General features: G+C 44.2%; 10 non-coding genes and 13 pseudogenes across 10 annotated transcripts; all 23 read right to left on the minus strand.

Moving 5' to 3' along the window:
• Positions 1–179: 179 nt before the first annotated feature.
• LOC140018844 (5S ribosomal RNA) lies at positions 180–297 on the minus strand (annotated as a pseudogene).
• Positions 298–708: 411 nt separating this feature from the next.
• On the minus strand, positions 709–827 carry LOC140020806 (5S ribosomal RNA). Its single transcript, XR_011824776.1, has one exon. It is a non-coding gene; the product is annotated as a 5S ribosomal RNA (ribosomal RNA).
• Positions 828–1,753: 926 nt separating this feature from the next.
• On the minus strand, positions 1,754–1,871 carry LOC140020501 (5S ribosomal RNA; annotated as a pseudogene).
• A 411-nt stretch (positions 1,872–2,282) lies between these two features.
• LOC140020807 (5S ribosomal RNA) lies at positions 2,283–2,401 on the minus strand. The gene has a single exon (XR_011824777.1). It is a non-coding gene; the product is annotated as a 5S ribosomal RNA (ribosomal RNA).
• A 928-nt stretch (positions 2,402–3,329) lies between these two features.
• Positions 3,330–3,447, minus strand: LOC140018845 (5S ribosomal RNA; annotated as a pseudogene).
• A 411-nt stretch (positions 3,448–3,858) lies between these two features.
• LOC140020808 (5S ribosomal RNA) lies at positions 3,859–3,977 on the minus strand. The gene has a single exon (XR_011824778.1). It is a non-coding gene; the product is annotated as a 5S ribosomal RNA (ribosomal RNA).
• Positions 3,978–4,904: 927 nt separating this feature from the next.
• Positions 4,905–5,022, minus strand: LOC140018846 (5S ribosomal RNA; annotated as a pseudogene).
• Positions 5,023–5,433: 411 nt separating this feature from the next.
• LOC140020809 (5S ribosomal RNA) lies at positions 5,434–5,552 on the minus strand. Its single transcript, XR_011824779.1, has one exon. It is a non-coding gene; the product is annotated as a 5S ribosomal RNA (ribosomal RNA).
• Positions 5,553–6,479: 927 nt separating this feature from the next.
• Positions 6,480–6,597, minus strand: LOC140019679 (5S ribosomal RNA; annotated as a pseudogene).
• A 411-nt stretch (positions 6,598–7,008) lies between these two features.
• On the minus strand, positions 7,009–7,127 carry LOC140020811 (5S ribosomal RNA). The gene has a single exon (XR_011824781.1). It is a non-coding gene; the product is annotated as a 5S ribosomal RNA (ribosomal RNA).
• A 926-nt stretch (positions 7,128–8,053) lies between these two features.
• Positions 8,054–8,171, minus strand: LOC140020075 (5S ribosomal RNA; annotated as a pseudogene).
• Positions 8,172–9,097: 926 nt separating this feature from the next.
• On the minus strand, positions 9,098–9,215 carry LOC140018847 (5S ribosomal RNA; annotated as a pseudogene).
• A 411-nt stretch (positions 9,216–9,626) lies between these two features.
• On the minus strand, positions 9,627–9,745 carry LOC140020812 (5S ribosomal RNA). Its single transcript, XR_011824782.1, has one exon. It is a non-coding gene; the product is annotated as a 5S ribosomal RNA (ribosomal RNA).
• A 928-nt stretch (positions 9,746–10,673) lies between these two features.
• On the minus strand, positions 10,674–10,791 carry LOC140018848 (5S ribosomal RNA; annotated as a pseudogene).
• Positions 10,792–11,202: 411 nt separating this feature from the next.
• Positions 11,203–11,321, minus strand: LOC140020813 (5S ribosomal RNA). Its single transcript, XR_011824783.1, has one exon. It is a non-coding gene; the product is annotated as a 5S ribosomal RNA (ribosomal RNA).
• Positions 11,322–12,248: 927 nt separating this feature from the next.
• LOC140018849 (5S ribosomal RNA) lies at positions 12,249–12,366 on the minus strand (annotated as a pseudogene).
• A 411-nt stretch (positions 12,367–12,777) lies between these two features.
• Positions 12,778–12,896, minus strand: LOC140020814 (5S ribosomal RNA). Its single transcript, XR_011824784.1, has one exon. It is a non-coding gene; the product is annotated as a 5S ribosomal RNA (ribosomal RNA).
• Positions 12,897–13,822: 926 nt separating this feature from the next.
• On the minus strand, positions 13,823–13,940 carry LOC140018851 (5S ribosomal RNA; annotated as a pseudogene).
• Positions 13,941–14,351: 411 nt separating this feature from the next.
• On the minus strand, positions 14,352–14,470 carry LOC140020815 (5S ribosomal RNA). Its single transcript, XR_011824785.1, has one exon. It is a non-coding gene; the product is annotated as a 5S ribosomal RNA (ribosomal RNA).
• Positions 14,471–15,397: 927 nt separating this feature from the next.
• On the minus strand, positions 15,398–15,515 carry LOC140019680 (5S ribosomal RNA; annotated as a pseudogene).
• A 411-nt stretch (positions 15,516–15,926) lies between these two features.
• LOC140020816 (5S ribosomal RNA) lies at positions 15,927–16,045 on the minus strand. The gene has a single exon (XR_011824786.1). It is a non-coding gene; the product is annotated as a 5S ribosomal RNA (ribosomal RNA).
• A 926-nt stretch (positions 16,046–16,971) lies between these two features.
• On the minus strand, positions 16,972–17,089 carry LOC140020076 (5S ribosomal RNA; annotated as a pseudogene).
• Positions 17,090–18,015: 926 nt separating this feature from the next.
• On the minus strand, positions 18,016–18,133 carry LOC140018852 (5S ribosomal RNA; annotated as a pseudogene).
• Between the last annotated feature and the right edge of the window lie 305 nt (positions 18,134–18,438).

An 18,438-nucleotide genomic window follows, 5' to 3' on the forward strand; every position in this document is an offset into this window, starting at 1 on the left:
TATTTTTTATAAATTATTAAATCATTTATATCCGGATCCGGGTATAATACGGGTCGGAATACTATATTCCGTATCCGACCCGTTTTTTTGTTTGAAAAAACGGATCCGGATCCGGATAACGGAATTAAATCCCTACCCATACCCGAAAAAATTTCAGGGATCCGATCCGGATCCGGGTCTAGACCCGACCCGTTGACAGGCCTAGGGTCACCCATCCTAGTACTACTGTCGCCCAAGCACGCTTAACTTCGGAGTTCTGATGGGATCCGGTGCATTAGTGCTGGTATGATCGCACCCGCCATGTTCCTTTCGCTTTATTCTTTTAAACTGCCACGTCCTGTGAAGCAGTTTGGCTTTTCTGGACCCGAATTCATTCTAAGCGTCAATTCATGAATTTCCTCTCATCCTTTTATTTATTTACTTTTATATTTTTTTCTTGTTGCTTTGCACCTTTTTTTTCCCTCGTCGCACAACTCTCAATTATCCTGAAATTGATCCTTCACGCTTGCGCTTATGCATTTGCGCCGACAACTTTGACCGACGATCTGGGCTTCGATCCAGCTGTACCGTTCCTGACTTGTCTCGCGCCTTCAGATCCGCCTTCATGCTTCGATAAGAAGCAAAATATAAAGCAATCGTTCCGACGGAGCTAAATTACTACAGCATAAAGAACGAAGGGGAAATTTGGATTTCGAAACAAAAAAGGGAGGGGTGCAACACGAGGACTTCCCAGGGGGTCACCCATCCTAGTACTACTCTCGCCCAAGCACGCTTAACTTCGGAGTTCTGATGGGATCCGGTGCATTAGTGCTGGTATGATCGCACCCGCCATGTTCCTTTCGCTTTATTCTTTTAAACTGCCCCGTCCTGTGAAGCAGTGTGGCTTTTCTGGACCCGAATTCATTTTAAGCGTCAATTCAAGAATTTCCCCTCATCCTTTTATTTATTTACTTTTACATTTTTTTCTTGTTGATTTGCACCATTTTTTTTCCCTCGTCGCGCAACTCTCAATTATCCTGAAATTGATCCTTCACGCTTGCGCTTATACATTTGCGCCGACAACTTTGACCGACGATCCGGGCTTCGATCCAGCCGTACCGTTCCTGACTTGTCTCGCGCCTTCAGATCCGCCTTCATGCTTCGATGAGAAGCAAAATATAAAGCAATCGTTCCGACGGAGCTAAATTACTACAGCATAAAGAACGAAGGGGAAATTTGGATTTCGAAACAAAAAAGGGAGGGGTGCAACACGAGGATTTCCCAGGGGGTCACCTAGGGGTGTCAACGGGCCGGGTCCGGGCCGGAATTCATTATTCCGGACCCGGACCCGGATCCGACCCGTTTACCCGACGGGTCTTTTATTCTGTGTTCCGGATCCGGACCCGGCGAGTCTCGGATCCGGGTCGGGTCTACCCGAACAAATTTGCCAAAATTTATAATTTCTAACAAAAAAGAGAAAAAGATATATTTGTAAACAAATTTCTAGCTAATGCAAAGAAAAAACCAAATAAGAAAATAAATCAAATTGATTTTACTCAAATACATCATCCTAATCAAATTATATTGATAATATATATTTTTTATAAATTATTAAATCATTTATATCCGGATCCGGGTCTAATACGGGTCGGAATACTATATTCCGTATCCGACCCGTTTTTTTGTTTGAAAAAACGGATCCGGATACGGATAACGGAATTAAATCCCTACCCATACCCGCAAAAATTTCAGGGATCCGATCCGGATCCGGGTCTAGACCCGACCCGTTGACCGGCCTAGGGTCACCCATCCTAGTACTACTGTCGCCCAAGCACGCTTAACTTCGAAGTTCTGATGGGATCCGGTGCATTAGTGCTAGTATGATCGCACCCACCATTTTCCTTTCGCTTTATTCTTTTAAACTGCCACGTCCTGTGAAGCAGTTTGGCTTTTCTGGACCCGAATTCATTCTAAGCGTCAATTCATGAATTTCCTCTCATCCTTTTATTTATTTACTTTTATATTTTTTTCTTGTTGCTTTGCACCTTTTTTTTCACTCGTCGCACAACTCTCAATTATCCTGAAATTGATCCTTCACGCTTGCGCTTATACATTTGCGCCGACAACATTGACCGACGATCCGGGCTTCGATCCAGCCGTACCGTTCCTGACTTGTCTCGCGCCTTCAGATCCGCCTTCATGCTTCGATAAGAAGCAAAATAAAAAGCAATCGTTCCGACGGAGCTAAATTACTACAGCATAAAGAACGAAGGGGAAATTTGGATTTCGAAACAAAAAAGGGAGGGGTGCAACACGAGGACTTCCCAGGGGGTCACCCATCCTAGTACTACTCTCGCCCAAGCACGCTTAACTTCGGAGTTCTGATGGGATCCGGTGCATTAGTGCTGGTATGATCGCACCCGCCATGTTCCTTTCGCTTTATTCTTTTAAACTGCCCCGTCCTGTGAAGCAGTGTGGCTTTTCTGGACCCGAATTCATTTTAAGCGTCAATTCAAGAATTTCCCCTCATCCTTTTATTTATTTACTTTTACATTTTTTTCTTGTTGATTTGCACCATTTTTTTTTTCCCTCGTCGCGCAACTCTCAATTATCCTGAAATTGATCCTTCACGCTTGCGCTTATACATTTGCGCCGACAACTTTGACCGACGATCCGGGCTTCGATCCAGCCGTACCGTTCCTGACTTGTCTCGCGCCTTCAGATCCGCCTTCATGCTTCGATGAGAAGCAAAATATAAAGCAATCGTTCCGACGGAGCTAAATTACTACAGCATAAAGAACGAAGGGGAAATTTGGATTTCGAAACAAAAAAGGGAGGGGTGCAACACGAGGATTTCCCAGGGGGTCACCTAGGGGTGTCAACGGGCCGGGTCCGGGCCGGAATTCATTATTCCGGACCCGGACCCGGATCCGACCCGTTTACCCGACGGGTCTTTTATTCTGTGTTCCGGATCCGGACCCGGCGAGTCTCGGATCCGGGTCGGGTCTACCCGAACAAATTTGCCAAAATTTATAATTTCTAACAAAAAAGAGAAAAAGATATATTTGTAAACTAATTTCTAACTAATGCAAAGAAAAAACCAAATAAGAAAATAAATCAAATTGATTTTACTCAAATACATCATCCTAATCAAATTATATTGATAATATATATTTTTTATAAATTATTAAATCATTTATATCCGGATCCGGGTCTAATACGGGTCGGAATACTATATTCCGTATCCGACCCGTTTTTTTGTTTGAAAAAACGGATCCGGATCCGGATAACGGAATTAAATCCCTACCCATACCCGAAAAAATTTCAGGGATCCGATCCGGATCCGGGTCTAGACCCGACCCGTTGACAGGCCTAGGGTCACCCATCCTAGTACTACTGTCGCCCAAGCACGCTTAACTTCGGAGTTCTGATGGGATCCGGTGCATTAGTGCTGGTATGATCGCACCCGCCATGTTCCTTTCGCTTTATTCTTTTAAACTGCCACGTCCTGTGAAGCAGTTTGGCTTTTCTGGACCCGAATTCATTCTAAGCGTCAATTCATGAATTTCCTCTCATCCTTTTATTTATTTACTTTTATATTTTTTTCTTGTTGCTTTGCACCTTTTTTTTCCCTCGTCGCACAACTCTCAATTATCCTGAAATTGATCCTTCACGCTTGCGCTTATGCATTTGCGCCGACAACATTGACCGACGATCCGGGCTTCGATCCAGCCGTACCGTTCCTGACTTGTCTCGCGCCTTCAGATCCGCCTTCATGCTTCGATAAGAAGCAAAATATAAAGCAATCGTTCCGACGGAGCTAAATTACTACACCATAAAGAACGAAGGGGAAATTTGGATTTCGAAACAAAAAAGGGAGGGGTGCAACACGAGGACTTCCCAGGGGGTCACCCATCCTAGTACTACTCTCGCCCAAGCACGCTTAACTTCGGAGTTCTGATGGGATCCGGTGCATTAGTGCTGGTATGATCGCACCCGCCATGTTCCTTTCGCTTTATTCTTTTAAACTGCCCCGTCCTGTGAAGCAGTGTGGCTTTTCTGGACACGAATTCATTTTAAGCGTCAATTCAAGAATTTCCCCTCATCCTTTTATTTATTTACTTTTACATTTTTTTCTTGTTGATTTGCACCATTTTTTTTTCCCTCGTCGCGCAACTCTCAATTATCCTGAAATTGATCCTTCACGCTTGCGCTTATACATTTGCGCCGACAACTTTGACCGACGATCCGGGCTTCGATCCAGCCGTACCGTTCCTGACTTGTCTCGCGCCTTCAGATCCGCCTTCATGCTTCGATGAGAAGCAAAATATAAAGCAATCGTTCCGACGGAGCTAAATTACTACAGCATAAAGAACGAAGGGGAAATTTGGATTTCGAAACAAAAAAGGGAGGGGTGCAACACGAGGATTTCCCAGGGGGTCACCTAGGGGTGTCAACGGGCCGGGTCCGGGCCGGAATTCATTATTCCGGACCCGGACCCGGATCCGACCCGTTTACCCGACGGGTCTTTTATTCTGTGTTCCGGATCCGGACCCGGCGAGTCTCGGATCCGGGTCGGGTCTACCCGAACAAATTTGCCAAAATTTATAATTTCTAACAAAAAAGAGAAAAAGATATATTTGTAAACTAATTTCTAACTAATGCAAAGAAAAAACCAAATAAGAAAATAAATCAAATTGATTTTACTCAAATACATCATCCTAATCAAATTATATTGATAATATATATTTTTTATAAATTATTAAATCATTTATATCCGGATCCGGGTCTAATACGGGTCGGAATACTATATTCCGTATCCGACCCGTTTTTTTGTTTGAAAAAACGGATCCGGATCCGGATAACGGAATTAAATCCCTACCCATACCCGCAAAAATTTCAGGGATCCGATCCGGATCCGGGTCTAGACCCGACCCGTTGACAGGCCTAGGGTCACCCATCCTAGTACTACTGTCGCCCAAGCACGCTTAACTTCGGAGTTCTGATGGGATCCGGTGCATTAGTGCTGGTATGATCGCACCCGCCATGTTCCTTTCGCTTTATTCTTTTAAACTGCCACGTCCTGTGAAGCAGTTTGGCTTTTCTGGACCCGAATTCATTCTAAGCGTCAATTCATGAATTTCCTCTCATCCTTTTATTTATTTACTTTTATATTTTTTTCTTGTTGCTTTGCACCTTTTTTTTCCCTCGTCGCACAACTCTCAATTATCCTGAAATTGATCCTTCACGCTTGCGCTTATGCATTTGCGCCGACAACATTGACCGACGATCCGGGCTTCGATCCAGCCGTACCGTTCCTGACTTGTCTCGCGCCTTCAGATCCGCCTTCATGCTTCGATAAGAAGCAAAATATAAAGCAATCGTTCCGACGGAGCTAAATTACTACAGCATAAAGAACGAAGGGGAAATTTGGATTTCGAAACAAAAAAGGGAGGGGTGCAACACGAGGACTTCCCAGGGGGTCACCCATCCTAGTACTACTCTCGCCCAAGCACGCTTAACTTCGGAGTTCTGATGGGATCCGGTGCATTAGTGCTGGTATGATCGCACCCGCCATGTTCCTTTCGCTTTATTCTTTTAAACTGCCCCGTCCTGTGAAGCAGTGTGGCTTTTCTGGACACGAATTCATTTTAAGCGTCAATTCAAGAATTTCCCCTCATCCTTTTATTTATTTACTTTTACATTTTTTTCTTGTTGATTTGCACCATTTTTTTTTCCCTCGTCGCGCAACTCTCAATTATCCTGAAATTGATCCTTCACGCTTGCGCTTATACATTTGCGCCGACAACTTTGACCGACGATCCGGGCTTCGATCCAGCCGTACCGTTCCTGACTTGTCTCGCGCCTTCAGATCCGCCTTCATGCTTCGATGAGAAGCAAAATATAAAGCAATCGTTCCGACGGAGCTAAATTACTACAGCATAAAGAACGAAGGGAAAATTTGGATTTCGAAACAAAAAAGGGAGGGGTGCAACACGAGGATTTCCCAGGGGGTCACCTAGGGGTGTCAACGGGCCGGGTCCGGGCCGGAATTCATTATTCCGGACCCGGACCCGGATCCGACCCGTTTACCCGACGGGTCTTTTATTCTGTGTTCCGGATCCGGACCCGGCGAGTCTCGGATCCGGGTCGGGTCTACCCGAACAAATTTGCCAAAATTTATAATTTCTAACAAAAAAGAGAAAAAGATATATTTGTAAACTAATTTCTAACTAATGCAAATAAAAAACCAAATAAGAAAATAAATCAAATTCATTTTACTCAAATACATGATCCTAATCAAATTATATTGATAATATATATTTTTTATAAATTATTAAATCATTTATATCCGGATCCGGGTCTAATACGGGTCGGAATACTATATTCCGTATCCGACCCGTTTTTTTGTTTGAAAAAACGGATCCGGATACGGATAACGGAATTAAATCCCTACCCATACCCGCAAAAATTTCAGGGATCCGATCCGGATCCGGGTCTAGACCCGACCCGTTGACCGGCCTAGGGTCACCCATCCTAGTACTACTGTCGCCCAAGCACGCTTAACTTCGAAGTTCTGATGGGATCCGGTGCATTAGTGCTGGTATGATCGCACCCGCCATGTTCCTTTCGCTTTATTCTTTTAAACTGCCACGTCCTGTGAAGCAGTTTGGCTTTTCTGGACCCGAATTCATTCTAAGCGTCAATTCATGAATTTCCTCTCATCCTTTTATTTATTTACTTTTATATTTTTTTCTTGTTGCTTTGCACCTTTTTTTTCACTCGTCGCACAACTCTCAATTATCCTGAAATTGATCCTTCACGCTTGCGCTTATACATTTGCGCCGACAACATTGACCGACGATCCGGGCTTCGATCCAGCCGTACCGTTCCTGACTTGTCTCGCGCCTTCAGATCCGCCTTCATGCTTCGATAAGAAGCAAAATAAAAAGCAATCGTTCCGACGGAGCTAAATTACTACAGCATAAAGAACGAAGGGGAAATTTGGATTTCGAAACAAAAAAGGGAGGGGTGCAACACGAGGACTTCCCAGGGGGTCACCCATCCTAGTACTACTCTCGCCCAAGCACGCTTAACTTCGGAGTTCTGATGGGATCCGGTGCATTAGTGCTGGTATGATCGCACCCGCCATGTTCCTTTCGCTTTATTCTTTTAAACTGCCCCGTCCTGTGAAGCAGTGTGGCTTTTCTGGACCCGAATTCATTTTAAGCGTCAATTCAAGAATTTCCCCTCATCCTTTTATTTATTTACTTTTACATTTTTTTCTTGTTGATTTGCACCATTTTTTTTCCCTCGTCGCGCAAGTCTCAATTATCCTGAAATTGATCCTTCACGCTTGCGCTTATACATTTGCGCCGACAACTTTGACCGACGATCCGGGCTTCGATCCAGCCGTACCGTTCCTGACTTGTCTCGCGCCTTCAGATCCGCCTTCATGCTTCGATGAGAAGCAAAATATAAAGCAATCGTTCCGACGGAGCTAAATTACTACAGCATAAAGAACGAAGGGGAAATTTGGATTTCGAAACAAAAAAGGGAGGGGTGCAACACGAGGATTTCCCAGGGGGTCACCTAGGGGTGTCAACGGGCCGGGTCCGGGCCGGAATTCATTATTCCGGACCCGGACCCGGATCCGACCCGTTTACCCGACGGGTCTTTTATTCTGTGTTCCGGATCCGGACCCGGCGAGTCTCGGATCCGGGTCGGGTCTACCCGAACAAATTTGCCAAAATTTATAATTTCTAACAAAAAAGAGAAAAAGATATATTTGTAAACTAATTTCTAACTAATGCAAAGAAAAAACCAAATAAGAAAATAAATCAAATTGATTTTACTCAAATACATCATCCTAATCAAATTATATTGATAATATATATTTTTTACAAATTATTAAATCATTTATATCCGGATCCGGGTCTAATACGGGTCGGAATACTATATTCAGTATCCGACCCGTTTTTTTGTTTGAAAAAACGGATCCGGATCCGGATAACGGAATTAAATCCCTACCCATACCCGCAAAAATTTCAGGGATCCGATCCGGATCCGGGTGTAGACCCAACCCGTTGACCGGCCTAGGGTCACCCATCCTAGTACTACTGTCGCCCAAGCACGCTTAACTTCGAAGTTCTGATGGGATCCGGTGCATTAGTGCTGGTATGATCGCACCCGCCATGTTCCTTTCGCTTTATTCTTTTAAACTGCCCCGTCCTGTGAAGCAGTGTGGCTTTTCTGGACCCGAATTCATTTTAAGCGTCAATTCAAGAATTTCCCCTCATCCTTTTATTTATTTACTTTTACATTTTTTTCTTGTTGATTTGCACCATTTTTTTTCCCTCGTCGCGCAACTCTCAATTATCCTGAAATTGATCCTTCACGCTTGCGCTTATACATTTGCGCCGACAACTTTGACCGACGATCCGGGCTTCGATCCAGCCGTACCGTTCCTGACTTGTCTCGCGCCTTCAGATCCGCCTTCATGCTTCGATGAGAAGCAAAATATAAAGCAATCGTTCCGACGGAGCTAAATTACTACAGCATAAAGAACGAAGGGGAAATTTGGATTTCGAAACAAAAAAGGGAGGGGTGCAACACGAGGATTTCCCAGGGGGTCACCTAGGGGTGTCAACGGGCCGGGTCCGGGCCGGAATTCATTATTCCGGACCCGGACCCGGATCCGACCCGTTTACCCGACGGGTCTTTTATTCTGTGTTCCGGATCCGGACCCGGCGAGTCTCGGATCCGGGTCGGGTCTACCCGAACAAATTTGCCAAAATTTATAATTTCTAACAAAAAAGAGAAAAAGATATATTTGTAAACTAATTTCTAACTAATGCAAAGAAAAAACCAAATAAGAAAATAAATCAAATTGATTTTACTCAAATACATCATCCTAATCAAATTATATTGATAATATATATTTTTTATAAATTATTAAATCATTTATATCCGGATCCGGGTCTAATACGGGTCGGAATACTATATTCCGTATCCGACCCGTTTTTTTGTTTGAAAAAACGGATCCGGATCCGGATAACGGAATTAAATCCCTACCCATACCCGAAAAAATTTCAGGGATCCGATCCGGATCCGGGTCTAGACCCGACCCGTTGACAGGCCTAGGGTCACCCATCCTAGTACTACTGTCGCCCAAGCACGCTTAACTTCGGAGTTCTGATGGGATCCGGTGCATTAGTGCTGGTATGATCGCACCCGCCATGTTCCTTTCGCTTTATTCTTTTAAACTGCCACGTCCTGTGAAGCAGTTTGGCTTTTCTGGACCCGAATTCATTCTAAGCGTCAATTCATGAATTTCCTCTCATCCTTTTATTTATTTACTTTTATATTTTTTTCTTGTTGCTTTGCACCTTTTTTTTCACTCGTCGCACAACTCTCAATTATCCTGAAATTGATCCTTCACGCTTGCGCTTATACATTTGCGCCGACAACATTGACCGACGATCCGGGCTTCGATCCAGCCGTACCGTTCCTGACTTGTCTCGCGCCTTCAGATCCGCCTTCATGCTTCGATAAGAAGCAAAATAAAAAGCAATCGTTCCGACGGAGCTAAATTACTACAGCATAAAGAACGAAGGGGAAATTTGGATTTCGAAACAAAAAAGGGAGGGGTGCAACACGAGGACTTCCCAGGGGGTCACCCATCCTAGTACTACTCTCGCCCAAGCACGCTTAACTTCGGAGTTCTGATGGGATCCGGTGCATTAGTGCTGGTATGATCGCACCCGCCATGTTCCTTTCGCTTTATTCTTTTAAACTGCCCCGTCCTGTGAAGCAGTGTGGCTTTTCTGGACCCGAATTCATTTTAAGCGTCAATTCAAGAATTTCCCCTCATCCTTTTATTTATTTACTTTTACATTTTTTTCTTGTTGATTTGCACCATTTTTTTTTTCCCTCGTCGCGCAACTCTCAATTATCCTGAAATTGATCCTTCACGCTTGCGCTTATACATTTGCGCCGACAACTTTGACCGACGATCCGGGCTTCGATCCAGCCGTACCGTTCCTGACTTGTCTCGCGCCTTCAGATCCGCCTTCATGCTTCGATGAGAAGCAAAATATAAAGCAATCGTTCCGACGGAGCTAAATTACTACAGCATAAAGAACGAAGGGGAAATTTGGATTTCGAAACAAAAAAGGGAGGGGTGCAACACGAGGATTTCCCAGGGGGTCACCTAGGGGTGTCAACGGGCCGGGTCCGGGCCGGAATTCATTATTCCGGACCCGGACCCGGATCCGACCCGTTTACCCGACGGGTCTTTTATTCTGTGTTCCGGATCCGGACCCGGCGAGTCTCGGATCCGGGTCGGGTCTACCCGAACAAATTTGCCAAAATTTATAATTTCTAACAAAAAAGAGAAAAAGATATATTTGTAAACTAATTTCTAACTAATGCAAAGAAAAAACCAAATAAGAAAATAAATCAAATTGATTTTACTCAAATACATCATCCTAATCAAATTATATTGATAATATATATTTTTTATAAATTATTAAATCATTTATATCCGGATCCGGGTCTAATACGGGTCGGAATACTATATTCCGTATCCGACCCGTTTTTTTGTTTGAAAAAACGGATCCGGATCCGGATAACGGAATTAAATCCCTACCCATACCCGAAAAAATTTCAGGGATCCGATCCGGATCCGGGTCTAGACCCGACCCGTTGACAGGCCTAGGGTCACCCATCCTAGTACTACTGTCGCCCAAGCACGCTTAACTTCGGAGTTCTGATGGGATCCGGTGCATTAGTGCTGGTATGATCGCACCCGCCATGTTCCTTTCGCTTTATTCTTTTAAACTGCCACGTCCTGTGAAGCAGTTTGGCTTTTCTGGACCCGAATTCATTCTAAGCGTCAATTCATGAATTTCCTCTCATCCTTTTATTTATTTACTTTTATATTTTTTTCTTGTTGCTTTGCACCTTTTTTTTCCCTCGTCGCACAACTCTCAATTATCCTGAAATTGATCCTTCACGCTTGCGCTTATGCATTTGCGCCGACAACATTGACCGACGATCCGGGCTTCGATCCAGCCGTACCGTTCCTGACTTGTCTCGCGCCTTCAGATCCGCCTTCATGCTTCGATAAGAAGCAAAATATAAAGCAATCGTTCCGACGGAGCTAAATTACTACAGCATAAAGAACGAAGGGGAAATTTGGATTTCGAAACAAAAAAGGGAGGGGTGCAACACGAGGACTTCCCAGGGGGTCACCCATCCTAGTACTACTCTCGCCCAAGCACGCTTAACTTCGGAGTTCTGATGGGATCCGGTGCATTAGTGCTGGTATGATCGCACCCGCCATGTTCCTTTCGCTTTATTCTTTTAAACTGCCCCGTCCTGTGAAGCAGTGTGGCTTTTCTGGACCCGAATTCATTTTAAGCGTCAATTCAAGAATTTCCCCTCATCCTTTTATTTATTTACTTTTACATTTTTTTCTTGTTGATTTGCACCATTTTTTTTTCCCTCGTCGCGCAACTCTCAATTATCCTGAAATTGATCCTTCACGCTTGCGCTTATACATTTGCGCCGACAACTTTGACCGACGATCCGGGCTTCGATCCAGCCGTACCGTTCCTGACTTGTCTCGCGCCTTCAGATCCGCCTTCATGCTTCGATGAGAAGCAAAATATAAAGCAATCGTTCCGACGGAGCTAAATTACTACAGCATAAAGAACGAAGGGGAAATTTGGATTTCGAAACAAAAAAGGGAGGGGTGCAACACGAGGATTTCCCAGGGGGTCACCTAGGGGTGTCAACGGGCCGGGTCCGGGCCGGAATTCATTATTCCGGACCCGGACCCGGATCCGACCCGTTTACCCGACGGGTCTTTTATTCTGTGTTCCGGATCCGGACCCGGCGAGTCTCGGATCCGGGTCGGGTCTACCCGAACAAATTTGCCAAAATTTATAATTTCTAACAAAAAAGAGAAAAAGATATATTTGTAAACTAATTTCTAACTAATGCAAAGAAAAAACCAAATAAGAAAATAAATCAAATTGATTTTACTCAAATACATCATCCTAATCAAATTATATTGATAATATATATTTTTTATAAATTATTAAATCATTTATATCCGGATCCGGGTCTAATACGGGTCGGAATACTATATTCCGTATCCGACCCGTTTTTTTGTTTGAAAAAACGGATCCGGATCCGGATAACGGAATTAAATCCCTACCCATACCCGAAAAAATTTCAGGGATCCGATCCGGATCCGGGTCTAGACCCGACCCGTTGACAGGCCTAGGGTCACCCATCCTAGTACTACTGTCGCCCAAGCACGCTTAACTTCGGAGTTCTGATGGGATCCGGTGCATTAGTGCTGGTATGATCGCACCCGCCATATTCCTTTCGCTTTATTCTTTTAAACTGCCACGTCCTGTGAAGCAGTTTGGCTTTTCTGGACCCGAATTCATTCTAAGCGTCAATTCATGAATTTCCTCTCATCCTTTTATTTATTTACTTTTATATTTTTTTCTTGTTGCTTTGCACCTTTTTTTTCACTCGTCGCACAACTCTCAATTATCCTGAAATTGATCCTTCACGCTTGCGCTTATACATTTGCGCCGACAACATTGACCGACGATCCGGGCTTCGATCCAGCCGTACCGTTCCTGACTTGTCTCGCGCCTTCAGATCCGCCTTCATGCTTCGATAAGAAGCAAAATAAAAAGCAATCGTTCCGACGGAGCTAAATTACTACAGCATAAAGAACGAAGGGGAAATTTGGATTTCGAAACAAAAAAGGGAGGGGTGCAACACGAGGACTTCCCAGGGGGTCACCCATCCTAGTACTACTCTCGCCCAAGCACGCTTAACTTCGGAGTTCTGATGGGATCCGGTGCATTAGTGCTGGTATGATCGCACCCGCCATGTTCCTTTCGCTTTATTCTTTTAAACTGCCCCGTCCTGTGAAGCAGTGTGGCTTTTCTGGACCCGAATTCATTTTAAGCGTCAATTCAAGAATTTCCCCTCATCCTTTTATTTATTTACTTTTACATTTTTTTCTTGTTGATTTGCACCATTTTTTTTCCCTCGTCGCGCAAGTCTCAATTATCCTGAAATTGATCCTTCACGCTTGCGCTTATACATTTGCGCCGACAACTTTGACCGACGATCCGGGCTTCGATCCAGCCGTACCGTTCCTGACTTGTCTCGCGCCTTCAGATCCGCCTTCATGCTTCGATGAGAAGCAAAATATAAAGCAATCGTTCCGACGGAGCTAAATTACTACAGCATAAAGAACGAAGGGGAAATTTGGATTTCGAAACAAAAAAGGGAGGGGTGCAACACGAGGATTTCCCAGGGGGTCACCTAGGGGTGTCAACGGGCCGGGTCCGGGCCGGAATTCATTATTCCGGACCCGGACCCGGATCCGACCCGTTTACCCGACGGGTCTTTTATTCTGTGTTCCGGATCCGGACCCGGCGAGTCTCGGATCCGGGTCGGGTCTACCCGAACAAATTTGCCAAAATTTATAATTTCTAACAAAAAAGAGAAAAAGATATATTTGTAAACTAATTTCTAACTAATGCAAAGAAAAAACCAAATAAGAAAATAAATCAAATTGATTTTACTCAAATACATCATCCTAATCAAATTATATTGATAATATATATTTTTTATAAATTATTAAATCATTTATATCCGGATCCGGGTCTAATACGGGTCGGAATACTATATTCCGTATCCGACCCGTTTTTTTGTTTGAAAAAACGGATCCGGATCCGGATAACGGAATTAAATCCCTACCCATACCCGCAAAAATTTCAGGGATCCGATCCGGATCCGGGTCTAGACCCGACCCGTTGACAGGCCTAGGGTCACCCATCCTAGTACTACTGTCGCCCAAGCACGCTTAACTTCGGAGTTCTGATGGGATCCGGTGCATTAGTGCTGGTATGATCGCACCCGCCATGTTCCTTTCGCTTTATTCTTTTAAACTGCCACGTCCTGTGAAGCAGTTTGGCTTTTCTGGACCCGAATTCATTCTAAGCGTCAATTCATGAATTTCCTCTCATCCTTTTATTTATTTACTTTTATATTTTTTTCTTGTTGCTTTGCACCTTTTTTTTCCCTCGTCGCACAACTCTCAATTATCCTGAAATTGATCCTTCACGCTTGCGCTTATGCATTTGCGCCGACAACATTGACCGACGATCCGGGCTTCGATCCAGCCGTACCGTTCCTGACTTGTCTCGCGCCTTCAGATCCGCCTTCATGCTTCGATAAGAAGCAAAATATAAAGCAATCGTTCCGACGGAGCTAAATTACTACAGCATAAAGAACGAAGGGGAAATTTGGATTTCGAAACAAAAAAGGGAGGGGTGCAACACGAGGACTTCCCAGGGGGTCACCCATCCTAGTACTACTCTCGCCCAAGCACGCTTAACTTCGGAGTTCTGATGGGATCCGGTGCATTAGTGCTGGTATGATCGCACCCGCCATGTTCCTTTCGCTTTATTCTTTTAAACTGCCCCGTCCTGTGAAGCAGTGTGGCTTTTCTGGACACGAATTCATTTTAAGCGTCAATTCAAGAATTTCCCCTCATCCTTTTATTTATTTACTTTTACATTTTTTTCTTGTTGATTTGCACCATTTTTTTTTCCCTCGTCGCGCAACTCTCAATTATCCTGAAATTGATCCTTCACGCTTGCGCTTATACATTTGCGCCGACAACTTTGACCGACGATCCGGGCTTCGATCCAGCCGTACCGTTCCTGACTTGTCTCGCGCCTTCAGATCCGCCTTCATGCTTCGATGAGAAGCAAAATATAAAGCAATCGTTCCGACGGAGCTAAATTACTACAGCATAAAGAACGAAGGGAAAATTTGGATTTCGAAACAAAAAAGGGAGGGGTGCAACACGAGGATTTCCCAGGGGGTCACCTAGGGGTGTCAACGGGCCGGGTCCGGGCCGGAATTCATTATTCCGGACCCGGACCCGGATCCGACCCGTTTACCCGACGGGTCTTTTATTCTGTGTTCCGGATCCGGACCCGGCGAGTCTCGGATCCGGGTCGGGTCTACCCGAACAAATTTGCCAAAATTTATAATTTCTAACAAAAAAGAGAAAAAGATATATTTGTAAACTAATTTCTAACTAATGCAAATAAAAAACCAAATAAGAAAATAAATCAAATTCATTTTACTCAAATACATGATCCTAATCAAATTATATTGATAATATATATTTTTTATAAATTATTAAATCATTTATATCCGGATCCGGGTCTAATACGGGTCGGAATACTATATTCCGTATCCGACCCGTTTTTTTGTTTGAAAAAACGGATCCGGATACGGATAACGGAATTAAATCCCTACCCATACCCGCAAAAATTTCAGGGATCCGATCCGGATCCGGGTCTAGACCCGACCCGTTGACCGGCCTAGGGTCACCCATCCTAGTACTACTGTCGCCCAAGCACGCTTAACTTCGAAGTTCTGATGGGATCCGGTGCATTAGTGCTGGTATGATCGCACCCGCCATGTTCCTTTCGCTTTATTCTTTTAAACTGCCACGTCCTGTGAAGCAGTTTGGCTTTTCTGGACCCGAATTCATTCTAAGCGTCAATTCATGAATTTCCTCTCATCCTTTTATTTATTTACTTTTATATTTTTTTCTTGTTGCTTTGCACCTTTTTTTTCACTCGTCGCACAACTCTCAATTATCCTGAAATTGATCCTTCACGCTTGCGCTTATACATTTGCGCCGACAACATTGACCGACGATCCGGGCTTCGATCCAGCCGTACCGTTCCTGACTTGTCTCGCGCCTTCAGATCCGCCTTCATGCTTCGATAAGAAGCAAAATAAAAAGCAATCGTTCCGACGGAGCTAAATTACTACAGCATAAAGAACGAAGGGGAAATTTGGATTTCGAAACAAAAAAGGGAGGGGTGCAACACGAGGACTTCCCAGGGGGTCACCCATCCTAGTACTACTCTCGCCCAAGCACGCTTAACTTCGGAGTTCTGATGGGATCCGGTGCATTAGTGCTGGTATGATCGCACCCGCCATGTTCCTTTCGCTTTATTCTTTTAAACTGCCCCGTCCTGTGAAGCAGTGTGGCTTTTCTGGACCCGAATTCATTTTAAGCGTCAATTCAAGAATTTCCCCTCATCCTTTTATTTATTTACTTTTACATTTTTTTCTTGTTGATTTGCACCATTTTTTTTCCCTCGTCGCGCAAGTCTCAATTATCCTGAAATTGATCCTTCACGCTTGCGCTTATACATTTGCGCCGACAACTTTGACCGACGATCCGGGCTTCGATCCAGCCGTACCGTTCCTGACTTGTCTCGCGCCTTCAGATCCGCCTTCATGCTTCGATGAGAAGCAAAATATAAAGCAATCGTTCCGACGGAGCTAAATTACTACAGCATAAAGAACGAAGGGGAAATTTGGATTTCGAAACAAAAAAGGGAGGGGTGCAACACGAGGATTTCCCAGGGGGTCACCTAGGGGTGTCAACGGGCCGGGTCCGGGCCGGAATTCATTATTCCGGACCCGGACCCGGATCCGACCCGTTTACCCGACGGGTCTTTTATTCTGTGTTCCGGATCCGGACCCGGCGAGTCTCGGATCCGGGTCGGGTCTACCCGAACAAATTTGCCAAAATTTATAATTTCTAACAAAAAAGAGAAAAAGATATATTTGTAAACTAATTTCTAACTAATGCAAAGAAAAAACCAAATAAGAAAATAAATCAAATTGATTTTACTCAAATACATCATCCTAATCAAATTATATTGATAATATATATTTTTTACAAATTATTAAATCATTTATATCCGGATCCGGGTCTAATACGGGTCGGAATACTATATTCAGTATCCGACCCGTTTTTTTGTTTGAAAAAACGGATCCGGATCCGGATAACGGAATTAAATCCCTACCCATACCCGCAAAAATTTCAGGGATCCGATCCGGATCCGGGTGTAGACCCAACCCGTTGACCGGCCTAGGGTCACCCATCCTAGTACTACTGTCGCCCAAGCACGCTTAACTTCGAAGTTCTGATGGGATCCGGTGCATTAGTGCTGGTATGATCGCACCCGCCATGTTCCTTTCGCTTTATTCTTTTAAACTGCCCCGTCCTGTGAAGCAGTGTGGCTTTTCTGGACCCGAATTCATTTTAAGCGTCAATTCAAGAATTTCCCCTCATCCTTTTATTTATTTACTTTTACATTTTTTTCTTGTTGATTTGCACCATTTTTTTTCCCTCGTCGCGCAACTCTCAATTATCCTGAAATTGATCCTTCACGCTTGCGCTTATACATTTGCGCCGACAACTTTGACCGACGATCCGGGCTTCGATCCAGCCGTACCGTTCCTGACTTGTCTCGCGCCTTCAGATCCGCCTTCATGCTTCGATGAGAAGCAAAATATAAAGCAATCGTTCCGACGGAGCTAAATTACTACAGCATAAAGAACGAAGGGGAAATTTGGATTTCGAAACAAAAAAGGGAGGGGTGCAACACGAGGATTTCCCAGGGGGTCACCTAGGGGTGTCAACGGGCCGGGTCCGGGCCGGAATTCATTATTCCGGACCCGGACCCGGATCCGACCCGTTTACCCGACGGGTCTTTTATTCTGTGTTCCGGATCCGGACCCGGCGAGTCTCGGATCCGGGTCGGGTCTACCCGAACAAATTTGCCAAAATTTATAATTTCTAACAAAAAAGAGAAAAAGATATATTTGTAAACTAATTTCTAACTAATGCAAAGAAAAAACCAAATAAGAAAATAAATCAAATTGATTTTACTCAAATACATCATCCTAATCAAATTATATTGATAATATATATTTTTTATAAATTATTAAATCATTTATATCCGGATCCGGGTCTAATACGGGTCGGAATACTATATTCCGTATCCGACCCGTTTTTTTGTTTGAAAAAACGGATCCGGATCCGGATAACGGAATTAAATCCCTACCCATACCCGAAAAAATTTCAGGGATCCGATCCGGATCCGGGTCTAGACCCGACCCGTTGACAGGCCTAGGGTCACCCATCCTAGTACTACTGTCGCCCAAGCACGCTTAACTTCGGAGTTCTGATGGGATCCGGTGCATTAGTGCTGGTATGATCGCACCCGCCATGTTCCTTTCGCTTTATTCTTTTAAACTGCCACGTCCTGTGAAGCAGTTTGGCTTTTCTGGACCCGAATTCATTCTAAGCGTCAATTCATGAATTTCCTCTCATCCTTTTATTTATTTACTTTTATATTTTTTTCTTGTTGCTTTGCACCTTTTTTTTCACTCGTCGCACAACTCTCAATTATCCTGAAATTGATCCTTCACGCTTGCGCTTATACATTTGCGCCGACAACATTGACCGACGATCCGGGCTTCGATCCAGCCGTACCGTTCCTGACTTGTCTCGCGCCTTCAGATCCGCCT

This window comes from Coffea arabica, chromosome 11c (assembly GCF_036785885.1).
Source record: "Coffea arabica cultivar ET-39 chromosome 11c, Coffea Arabica ET-39 HiFi, whole genome shotgun sequence".
NCBI classification, from domain to species: domain Eukaryota; kingdom Viridiplantae; phylum Streptophyta; class Magnoliopsida; order Gentianales; family Rubiaceae; genus Coffea; species Coffea arabica.